The 12,322-nt window shown below is 41.9% G+C and overlaps 1 protein-coding gene across 4 annotated transcripts in view; it reads right to left on the bottom strand.

Moving 5' to 3' along the window:
- The window catches only part of LOC133664954 (collagen alpha-2(VI) chain-like), a 79,546-nt gene that overhangs the window by 27,113 nt on the left and 40,111 nt on the right, over nt 1-12,322 (bottom strand). For 2 of the 4 annotated variants that reach the window (XM_062070031.1, XM_062070032.1), the window contains exon 1: nt 8,015-8,351. The exons of 1 other annotated variant lie outside the window; for it this stretch is intronic. The gene's annotated coding sequence lies outside the window, so the exon portion shown is untranslated. Of the gene's footprint in view, nt 1-8,014; nt 8,352-12,322 lie in introns of those variants that run through there. One more of the 4 variants, XM_062070029.1, reaches the window with a different exon arrangement.

The following is a 12,322-nucleotide window of genomic DNA, read 5'->3' as shown; positions in this document are numbered from 1 at the left end:
AGTCTCTGTTTTAGTACAATGGGCTAGGGATGGGCTGTATTGCCTAAAATCTATATCACAATATAATATTTGGTATGTAAATGATAATAGAACCCTTTCAAAACGAGTTACAAAGGCTCCTAATTTGGCTGTTGATGTATGCAGTACCATATGTAATTTCCAGTTGTAATGTTTTCTCCCAACCATTTAGTTCTAATGTACTTGTTCATTTACTGTTAATATCTAGTTACTTTCTATTGTAACATGGTTCTAGTTACACTGCTGTTAAAATGTAATAAGCACTTATTCTGCTGTTGTTTGATACTTTATATTCATTTTGGGTGATATTACAAATGTGTGTATCAATCCAATACCAAGTAGTTACAGGGGCAGTTTCGGTCATACCAATACTAATACTTAAAATTGTCAAGATCATTGAATGATTCAATTTTTGATCACAATTATAATCAAACAAAAAACACACGGTGGCGGTGTAACAATATCAATTCAATATTTAAATTTTTTACTACAAAACCCAAAACGGGGACGGCGTGGCGAAGTGGGTAGAGTGGCCGTGTCAGCAATCGGAGGGTTGCTGGTTACTGGGGTTCAATCCCCACCTTCTACCATCCTAGTCACGTCTGTTGTGTCCTTGGGCAAGACACTTCACCCTTGCTCCTGATGGCTGCTGGTTAGCGCCTTGCATGGCAGCTCCCGCCATCAGTGTGTGAATGTGTGTGTGAATGGGTGAATGTGGAAATACTGTCAAAGCGCTTTGAGTACCTTGAAGGTAGAAAAGCGCTATACAAGTATAACCCATTTATTTATTTATTATAAAACCAGTGAAGTCGGCATGTTGTGTAAACTGTATATAAAACAGAATACAATGATTTGCAAATCCTTTTCAACCTATATTCAATTGAATAAACTGCAAAGACAAGATACTTAACGTTCAAACTGGAAAGCGTTGTTATTTTTTGCAAATATTAGTTCATTTGGAATTTGATGCCTGCAACATGTTTCAAAGCTGGCACAAGTGGCAAAAAAGACTGACAAAGTTGAGGAATGCTCATAAAAACACTTACTTGGAACATCCCACAGGTGAACAGGCTAATTGGGAACAGGTGGGTGCCATGATTGGGTATAAAAGCAGCTTCCATGAAATGCTCAGTCATTCACAAACAAGGATGGGGCGAGGGTCACCACTTTGTGAACAAATGCCTGAGCAAATTGTCGAACAGTTTAAGAAAAACCTTTCTCAACCAGCTATTGCAAGGAATTTAGGGATTTCACCATCTACGTTGCGTAATATCATCAAAAGGTTCAGAGAACATGGGTAACTTACACATCTGTGAAGGCGCCATGAATGCTGAAAGGTACATACAGGTTTTGGAACAACATATATTTCCATCCAAGCAACGTTATCATGGACGCCCCTGCTTATTTCAGCAAGACAATGCCAAGCCACGTGTTACAACAGCTTGACTTCGTAGTAAAAGAGTGCGGGTACTAGACTTAAGCTGTACATCAATCAAGAATGGGAAAGAATTCCACCTGAAAAGCTTCAAAAATTGGTCTCCTCAGTTCCCAAACGTTTACTGAGTTTTGTTAAAAGGAAAAGCCATGTAACACAGTGGTGAACATGCCCCTGTGCCAACTTTTTACTATAGGCTCTGATTAAAATAATTTTATTGTCCAGTGACTTATTTCCCGAGTAGGTAAACAATAGCAAAAACGACCCAAAAAACGTTTGATAACAAAATTATTAGTTTAACCACTGTAGTATCAACCAGATACCTATTCTACTCTTGTTACCGTTACTCTCGATACTTATATTGATCCGCCCACCTTTAAATTTAATTGAAAAATTAAGTTATTCACCAAGTCTGGGTATGAAACATCAGGGAATATGTTGTGATCCTTACTATACTCATTGTTAGGGATGTGCGTATCGATCCTGTGGTATCGATATATCGATACTCACACGCTACTCATTTGGCAACACTTTTCTGAAAAAAGTATCGATATAAACCAAAAAACGGCGTGTGGGGGGTGCAAGCATCACTTTCAGATGTTTTTGATGACTTACTTAACTTACTATGTGCTGGGACACCCCTGTACCTGGCAGAGTATAGAGCTGGCTCAGTCACGTGACAGGAGACAGCGAATGAGCGTCGTCAACGTGCAACACACACACAGCCAGCCGACAGCGATGCAGCCAGGCATATCCAGTGTCAGGCATTGTTTATTTGATTTTTTTACTGAATATTTTTGTTTAAATGATTATCCTAAATTCAAATAATTTCCACACAGGGGAATTTACTGTTAGTTGAAAATTGCTTGAGTATTTAAAACAAGATAAGAAAGAGATAATCAATGACGGTCAGTATGGCTTTAGGTCCAAAAGAACAACTTCAATCGCAATAACTGAAGCTATTGAGGAAATTACTAATGCACTGGAGCATAAAAGATATGCAGTTGGTATTTTTATTAACCTAAAGAAAGCCTTTGATACCATTAATCATTCAATTCTACTAGATAAAATGGGAAGATATGGAATTAGGGGGCTGGCTGGTGACTGGTTAAAAAGTTATTTAACAGGGAGGGTACAGTTTGTTAAAATGGGTCAATTTTTATCTGATACTCTTGGCATTGCTTGTGGTGTCCCCCAAGGGTCCGTGTTGGGGCCAAAACGGTTTAATGTATATATTAATGATACGTTTAATACATCCAAAATATTGAAATTTATACTTTTTGCAGACGACAAATTTATTCTACAGTAGTGATGACTATAATGAGCTCATAAATACAGTAAACACAGAACTAAACGTAGTAAAAAAATGGATGGACACAAATAAATTATCTTTGAATATAAATAAAACTAAGATAGTAATGTTTGGAAATCGCAACATAACGTCTGAACAGAAAATAAGTATTGATGGTACCCAAATTGAAATCGTAAATGAGAATACATTTTTGGGAGTAATAATTGATAGTAAACTATCATGGAAACCTCATGTCAGACACATTAAAACAAAAATCTCCAAAAGCCTCTCAATTATAAACAAAGCAAAACTATACCTCAATGAAAATGCACTCCGTACTCTATACTGCACCTTGGTACTGCCATACCTTACATACTGTGTTGAAGTATGGGGGAATACTTACCAAAACACAATTCATCCTCTGATCATATTACAGAAAAGAGCAGTGCGGATCATTCACAACGTTGGTTATTTAGAACATACTCATAATCTGTTTATGCAATCAAAGTTGCTCAAATTTGATGACCTTGTTAAATATAAAACATTAATAATCTTATATAAAGCTTTTAACAAATTATTGCCACCTAATCTACAACGTTTTTTTTATAAGACGAGTGCAAGCTCATAACTTGAGAGGCTTTGGATATTTCTTATTGCCGAGAGCTCAAACCACTCGTAAACGTTTTTGTGTGTCTGTATAAAGGAGTAAAACTATGGAACAAACTGGACTTACAACACAAGCAATGCCAAACTATTAATCGATTTAAACTATTATACAAACATGGGGTCTGGTTCAAATATAGAGATGAGGGTCTTTAATTTGACCTGCTGCTGTACTCTGTCTCAAAGTGTTAACATGTGCTCAATGTTTCATTACCATTATTGCTATGTTGTCTATTACCATTATTGCTATGATGTCTATTACCATTGTTGGTATATTCATTATTCCTACATTGTTGATACAAATTATTGTTACAGTGTAATAATTTTTGTTACCTGTGGTAATGCCACTGTGATACAACATCTGTATTATAATCCTTGAACAAAGTGAGAGTGAAACTCATGTGAATAATCACTGAATGGAGAACTGGGGGTGGGATTAAATAAGTTATCTTCTTCCCACTCCCTTTCAGGCAAAACTGGACAATAATGCACTATATTAATTTATATTATTATGTTTTGTCAACTTGTACGTCTTTGTCATTGCCTGAAATAAATAAATAAATGAAAAAATAAATGAAAGAGATACAATTAGGAAATTCTTCATCTTTGCATTACAGTTTTATTTTTTTCCAAGAAAATCTTGAAATATATGATTGAATGTGATTTTGGTTTTAATCTGTAACATGATTTCTTACATTTCTAAAACATTAGCCTATTTCATATTTCATTAATTGCTAATTATATCACAAACTTTAAAAAATAACTGCAGCTTCTTGCGATTCGGATTTGACAGTTAATTGGAAAGCCCTAATATCTAATTATTATTATATATAATATATAATTATTATTATATATAATATTTAATTTATTTTTCATATTTATGTTATTTATTTTAATTTTACTTTTATTACATATTGACCATAATACATGTGGTATAAATGGTCTGTATTTGTCTTGTGATTTGTCTTAAATAATAATAGTATTAATATTTTTGACTGACAAAAATTGCCAATAAGAAATTAATGGTATCGGTATCGGTATCGATGAAAATGCAAGAAAAAGTATCGGTATCGTATCGAATCCTAAAAGTGTGGTATCGCCCATCCCTACTCATTGTTAAACTGGTAAGGATCCTCACATCCAATTGGGGCTGTTTTCTCCTTGTAACAAGTAAGAGACTTCTTATCTAATGACTGACACTTTTTCTCCATTGTAGCAAAGCAGGCGCAATGTTATTTTCCACTGAATAGTCCGGAAATATTGTGTGTTGCGCTATTGTAAACAATGACTCTCAGTAAACAATACTCTACCATTATGGCTGCCGGCAATGCATTGTGGGATAAATAGTCAGAAGCCCTCTGTAACCTGCTCAGTGGCCTCGTGGTTAGAGTGTCCGTCCTGAGATTGTTAGGTCGTGAGTTCAAACCCCGGCCGAGTCATACCAAAGACTAACATATTGGGACCCATTACCTCCCTGCTTGGCACTCAGCATCACCAAATCACCAAAATGATTACCGAGCGTGGCCACCTCTGCTGCTCACTGCTCCCCTCACCTCCCAGGGGGGGTGGAACAAGGGGTTGGGTCAAATGCAGAGAGTAATTCCACCACACCTAGTGTGTGTGTGACTATCAGTGGTACTTTAACTTTAACTTTTTAAGAGTCAACGGGAGGCTTATAGTGCATATTTACACTGTCCCTGAATGCGCCGCACTGCTGCTAGCCAAAACAATGAAGGGTAATATGGTGGTTATCGGCATTGGTATTTTATGTGCTTTTGTCATAGGTTTTTTGTATGTCGAACTGTAGTTCTTCCAAACAAAAAATAAACTGTGGTTAGTGTTAACATTTTTGGGTTTCTGAAACAGACTTACATTTACACAGGGTTTTCATACGATTTGGTTTGAAAAATCTAGGTCAAACAAAGAAATTGAGGTACCAATGTATTTGATAGACACTTTCATTAAATTAATATAATTGGGGTTTGACATCTGTTAGTTGGTAAGGGGTGTAGCCTATTTAAAAAAAAGAGAGAGAGGGAGAGAATATTTTTCTAATTTTAGTATGCAGCCTGACAGAGGAGAGACCCTCTTCAGTGAGTTTGGTGTCTCCTGGGATCAAACTGGTTTTCCAGGGACATGAAACAAGAGCTATGAAAGAGCATATTTGAATGCAAGCGCTTGAAAGGCTGTGAGATCACTGGCTGTGTGAGCCAAATGTGAACCATGAATACTGTATGGACGGAATAGACCGCAAGTGACACCCAATGCTTACACTTCGCTGGCTTTCAGATTGTTGCTGCTAACCATAACCGTGAAGTGGTCTTGTTTTTAGAAAAGGTGGCAAAAGAATTGCTAAAAACCTTGACAAAGCAGCAGTACAGATACAATACTGTACGGCGAAGACTTCTTTTAAAATAATATTCAGCAGAGGTCCTTTAGTGCAAATAGAAATATAACTAATTAGGTAAAATAAAGTCATCAAGCAAGTGTGTTAAAAATGCACTGATGATTTTGCTTCTAATGCTCAGCATACACCCGCAGTCTAATGAGATGCTGCAATACTAAATGCACAAAAAACATTTTCTTCATTTGACTGTTTCTCACCCTCGCTCTCTTAAACTGTTTAAATCCTCATGCAATAACATAACAATACTGCCTCTACCTAACTAAATTATGCTATTTTTTAACCAAGTGTACAGTAAGTAACTCCTTCCTTTCCTCCAAGTTATCTGTTTGTATGTTTTGTACTCTAAAGAGTCTCTTTTGGTTAAAAGGCTGTAATTAAAAATAATATATATTGGACCGTACAACCTATCATTTTGAGTGTAGTAATCTAGGATCCTGTACTTATTTTACTGTACTTATTTTATTCCATTATCTATTTATTATTTACTCAATAACTGATCTACAAACACTAGATAATACATTATTTATAATATATTGTATTTTATTTTTAATATATTAGAAAATGGATGGATGGATGGATATTGTATTTAATTTGTATCATTATTTATTAAAACTAATATCAAAATAAGAAATGTTTGCATCATATTTTTATTTGATTAAATGTATATGTATTATATATATATACATATGTTATTTATGTGTATATGTATATGTATATATATGTATATATATATATGTATGTATGTATATATATGTATATGTGTGTGTGTGTGTATATATATATATATATATATATATATATATATATATATATATATATATATATATATATATATATATATATATATATATATATATATATATATATATATATATATATACACATATATATACACATATATAAAAATATAAATAAATAATGTGTACACATTTCAGAACATTTGGGCTAATTAAAAAAAACGATACCCAATATTACCAATTTTATAGTAAATCATCACTTTCATGTTTTTTTTGCCCTTTTTTTCTTTTGACTACTCCTCCCATGTTTCAACAATTTCAACCCATTCCACCATTATAACCTCAGTATGCTGTAATAATTATCCAACTTCAAAAATAAACTGAAATCATACCTATTAACCACCTATCTCTAATACCTCATGTGGGGTAGACTACTGTTTGGTTGTGCGTGGTTTAATGTATGTATGTATGTTTGTTAATGCTTGCTTTTGTGCTCCTATTTTGTGTTTATCATATTGCGTTTTTGTGCTTGCCACCATGTTTGTGGTAATCTGTAAATGTCCTTGCCTATTTCTATTGTCTGCACCATATTCACTCTCTCTCTCATCCACAGTATGGAGTGCAGCTGGCGCAAGGCAGCAGCACACACCTGACATTGATTAGAAGCAGCCTATTTAACCTGGCTGCTGACGGCCTGTGAGCGCCGGAACTTTGTCACTGCTTGCTTCAGACTCATTTGTATTTAGACTCGCCAGCGGACTCACTAGTTTGTCTTGTGCTTCATCTCAGGTTTGCTTGTATTTTTCCTAGCCTTGTCTAGCGCCTTTATTTTGTACTTTGATTTTTTCAGTAATACTTCTTTCATTAAGTATTTCTCCTAGCCTTGTCTAGCGCTTTTGGTTTTTTGTAGGTATTTATATTAGTAGTTTGTTACATGGTGTGTTGTGTTTTCCACCATCGCCATTGTTTTGTTTCGCTACCTTGTGCTTCCGCCAAATAAAGAGGAAGAACAATTGAAAACCCAAACTCGTCTCTGCATCCTTGGGATCCACATCACCACATCCTAACAGAAAGTTCCGGCCAAGACGATGGAACCCGCAGAGACAGACTCCTGGAAGAGAGCATTGCAAGGCCAGGCTCAAAGGATCAACCAGCAGGGGGACCAGCTTGACCACCTGAGCCGAGGTCTACAGGGGATGTCGGAGCGTCAAGACGCCATGTTGGAGCGAATCAACATGCTGTTAGCCACCGTCGTACCCACCTCGACCACCGTGCCTGACCAGGCATCCACCCAGCCTCCACAACCAGCTAGTACTAGCAATATACGGCTTTCCCGACCCGAACGTTTTTCCGGGGAAAAGGAAGACGTAAGACAATTCCTGACGCAGTGTGAACTCCATTTTGAGCTAAACGCGTCCGCTTTCACCTCTGAGCGGGCTAAAGTAGCGTTTGTGATCTCTCACCTGTCTGGCCGCGCTGGCACCTGGGCGACTGCAGAATGGAACCGTCAGACCACCTCCAGCTCCACATACGCGAACTTTTCCAAGTCCTTGAAGCAAATATTCCAACGACGACTCCCAGGTAGAGAGGCAGCGAGATCCCTTTTCCGGCTGCAACAGGGTTCACGACGGGTCGCGGATTACGCGACCCGTCGAGTTCCGCACCATGGCGGCCGACTGTGACTGGGGTCCCTCGGCGTTGTTGGACGCCTTCTTCCTGGGTCTCGCGGACGAAATTCGTCATATGATGATCCCGCTGTCACTCCCGACGAACCTGGATGATCTTATTGAGCTGGCGGTGCAAATCGACTTCCGCCTACTAGAGGAGAGGAGGGACCGACGGGGAAGACAAGCCCCACCTTGCAGCCAATCAGCGCCTGCTAGACCTGCCATCTGCAAGACGGAGCAACTCGTCCTCGAAGACACCTCTCCTTCATGGCAGATAGACGAGCCAATGCAACTGGGAGGCCGTCGACTCACCACCGCTGAGAGGGAACGCCGTTTTCGCCTCCAACTCTGCCTATACTGTGGAGGCGCTGATCACCTCATCTCCCGCTGCAAGGAACTGCCACGCCCCGCGGCACGGCCACGAGCGCGCCCTCACTCGCCAGAGGACACGTCCACCAGAGGTCGCCGTTCTCCTTCGTTGGCCGCAGGCAGAATGCAGCTAAAAGGTACTCTTTCTTGGCCTAACCAACAAATAGACATTTGCGCTCTCATTGACTCGGGAGCAGATGATAACTTTTTGGATTTTGAGTTCATGAGACTCCATAAGATTCCTGTTGTAAAACTGTGTGTACCCAAGAGGGTGTATTCTCTAGATGGGCGCCTATTAGCCAGCATAACCCACCAGACACTCCCACTCAACCTGCGCTTGTCTGGAAATCATTGTGAGAAAATAATTTTTTTGATTGTGCCATCACGGTCCGCGCCCATCATTCTTGGGTTAACCTGGTTACAGAAGCATAACCCGAGCATAGACTGGCCTCGTTCGGCCATTATTAATTGGAGTGTTACCTGCCACCTACATTGTCTCCGTTCCGCAGCGGGATCTCACACACCGCCACCTACCACCGTTGTAGAGAACATAGACTTGACAAACGTGCCCACAAACTACCATGACTTAAGAGCGGTGTTTAGCAAAGATAGAGCACTCTCACTTCCCCCCCACCGACCCTACGATTGCGGTATCGATTTGCTAGCCGGAGCGGCTTTACCATCGACCCGTTTGTACAAGGTGTCGAACACCGAACTCAAAGCACTAGAGGAATACAGAAACACTTCAATAGCTGCGGGCCTCATTCGCCCCTCGACCGCACCAGTAGCCGCCGGATTTTTTTTTTTGTCGAAAAGAAGGACAAGTCCCTACGGCCTTGTATAGACTACCGCGCTCTTAATCTGATTACTGTCAAGAATAAGTATCCTCTTCCTCTCCTTGATTCTGCATTTACTCCCTTACAGTCCGCAAGGTTTTTTACTAAACTCGATCTACGTAACGCGTACCATCTAGTTCGCATCCGAGAGGGGGATGAATGGAAGACCGCATTCAACACTCCTCTCGGACATTTTGAGTATCTTGTCATGCCGTTTGGACTTACAAATGCACCTGGCGTTTTTCAGGGCTTCATTAATGATATTTTTCGGGACATGACAGGGCGGTTTCTCTTCGTTTACCTGGACGACATATTAATTTATTCTTCGACATTTGACGAACATGTGCAGCAGGTTCGGTTAGTCCTTCAACGTTTGCTCGAAAATAAACTGTTCGTCAAGGCAGAAAAATGCGAGTTTCACTCATCTTCCATACCCTTCTTAGGATTTATCATTGAGGAGGGTAGACTCAGACCGGACCCTGCTAAGGTCAAAGCAGTAGTAGACTGGCCCACTCCGGTGTCCAAGAAGCACCTCCAGAGATTCTTGGGCTTCTCTAATTTTTATCGGCGATTTATTCGCAATTTTAGTCGCGTCGCGGAGCCACTTACGAGGCTAACTTCTACTAAGGTTCTGTTTGAATGGACACCCGATGCTAATTCCGCGTTCCTAAGGCTAAAAAGATTGTTTACGTCGGCTCCTGTGCTTTGTTACCCTGACCGTTCTCTCCAATTTTTTGTTGAAGTGGACGCTTCTGATTCAGGTGTAGGGGCCGTACTCTCCCAGCAATCTACCAGCGACCAGAAGTTGCACCCCTGTGCTTTCTTCTCTCGTCGCCTATCCCCTGCCGAGAAGAATTATGACATTGGCAACAGGGAGCTTCTGGCGGTCATCTTGGCCCTTCAGGAGTGGAGACACTGGCTGGAAGGGGCGGAGCTACCATTCATCGTCTACACGGACCACAAGAACCTGGCCTACTTAAGGACCGCACAGAGACTGAACCCTCGCCAGGCCAGGTGGGCACTATTTCTGACCCGTTTTATCTTTATCATCACTTTCCGACCTGGTTCTCAGAATGGGAAGCCCGATGCCCTGTCCCGTGTCTACTCTTCGTCCTTGGAAGATTCCTCACCTGAACCTATTGTTCCCCATACCCACTTCATTGGGGGACTCCAGTGGGACATCGAGCGGCAGGTCTTGGAGGCCCTGAAGTCGGACACATCTCCGCGGGGCTGCCCACCAGGTCGGCTGTTTGTGGTTCCTCGGCTCCGTTCCAGCGTTCTGGATTGGGCACACGGGTCGAAGATCGCTTGCCATCCAGGCATTCGTCGCACCAGTTTTATCCTCTCCCAGCGTTTTTGGTGGCCATCCATTCTGGCAGATACGAAGGCGTTTGTGGCAGCATGTCGGGTCTGCTCCCGGAACAAGGCATCCCACCAGGCTCCAGCAGGACTGCTACACCCATTACCCATCCCCTCCCGCCCGTGGTCACACATAGCTGTGGATTTTGTCACAGGACTGCCCCCCTCTGAGGGAAGCGACACCATTTTGACCATTGTGGACCGGTTCTCGAAGATGGCCCATTTCGTAGCCCTCCCCAAGCTGCCGTCTGCTCTTGAAACAGCCCAATTATTAGTGCTCCACGCTTTCCGGCTGCACGGCATCCCCACTGATGTTGTATCCGACAGAGGGCCACAGTTCTCCTCGGCCGTCTGGAGAGCATTCTGCAAGTCTCTGGGGGCCTCCCCTAGCCTATCCTCCGGCTACCACCCTCAGAGCAATGGACAGACCGAGCGGACCAACCAAGACCTGGAGGCGGCCATCCGGTGCACTTGTCATCAGCAACCCGCAACCTGGTCTGAAAGTCTCCCTTGGATAGAATACGCTCACAACTCTCTCATTAGCTCCGCCACCGGTCTGTCTCCATTTCACGTCGCCTATGGTTTCCAACCCCCAGTTTTTCCTTCTACCCAACCCAATGCCGACGTACCATCCGTAACGGCACACCTGCGTCGGGCTCACCAGGCTTGGCGCAACACCAGGGCTGCGTTAAAAAGAACATCGGCCAGGAACCAGGTCTTAGCCAACCGACATCGCACACCAGCCCCACACTACCAGTTGGGACAGAAGGTCTGGTTATCGTCTCGGGACCTACCATTGGCCACCGAATCTAGGAAACTGGCTCCCAGGTTCATTGGACCATTCCCCATTGCCAAGATCATCAATCGTGTGGCAGTCAAGCTCCATCTCCCTAGATCTCTCAAGTGCCATCCTGTTTTTCACGTGTCCCGCATCAAGCCTGTCTCATCCAGCCCACTCAGCCCTCCGGAGGTACCGCCTCCTCCACCCAGGCTGGTTGATGGTCACCCAGCATTTACTGTAAACACCATCTTGGATGTGAGAAGAAGGGGAAGGGGTTTCCAATACCTGGTGGACTGGGAGGGGTACGGCCCAGAGGAACGGTCATGGATTTCTAGATCGCTTATAATTGACAAGGACTTGATCAAGGACTTTTACGTTCGATTCCCAGACAAGCCAGGTAGGCCGCCAGGAGGCGTCCGTTGAGGGGGGGGTACTGTGGTAATCTGTAAATGTCCTTGCCTATTTCTATTGTCTGCACCATATTCACTCTCTCTCTCATCCACAGTATGGAGTGCAGCTGGCGCAAGGCAGCAGCACACACCTGACATTGATTAGAAGCAGCCTATTTAACCTGGCTGCTGACGGCCTGTGAGCGCCGGAACTTTGTCACTGCTTGCTTCAGACTCATTTGTATTTAGACTCGCCAGCGGACTCACTAGTTTGTCTTGTGCTTCATCTCAGGTTTGCTTGTATTTTTCCTAGCCTTGTCTAGCGCCTTTATTTTGTACTTTGATTTTTTCAGTAATACTTCTTTCATTA

Source organism: Entelurus aequoreus, linkage group LG14, assembly GCF_033978785.1.
Source record: "Entelurus aequoreus isolate RoL-2023_Sb linkage group LG14, RoL_Eaeq_v1.1, whole genome shotgun sequence".
Lineage (NCBI taxonomy): Eukaryota > Metazoa > Chordata > Actinopteri > Syngnathiformes > Syngnathidae > Entelurus > Entelurus aequoreus.
This window is presented reverse-complemented; position numbering and strand designations above follow the sequence as displayed.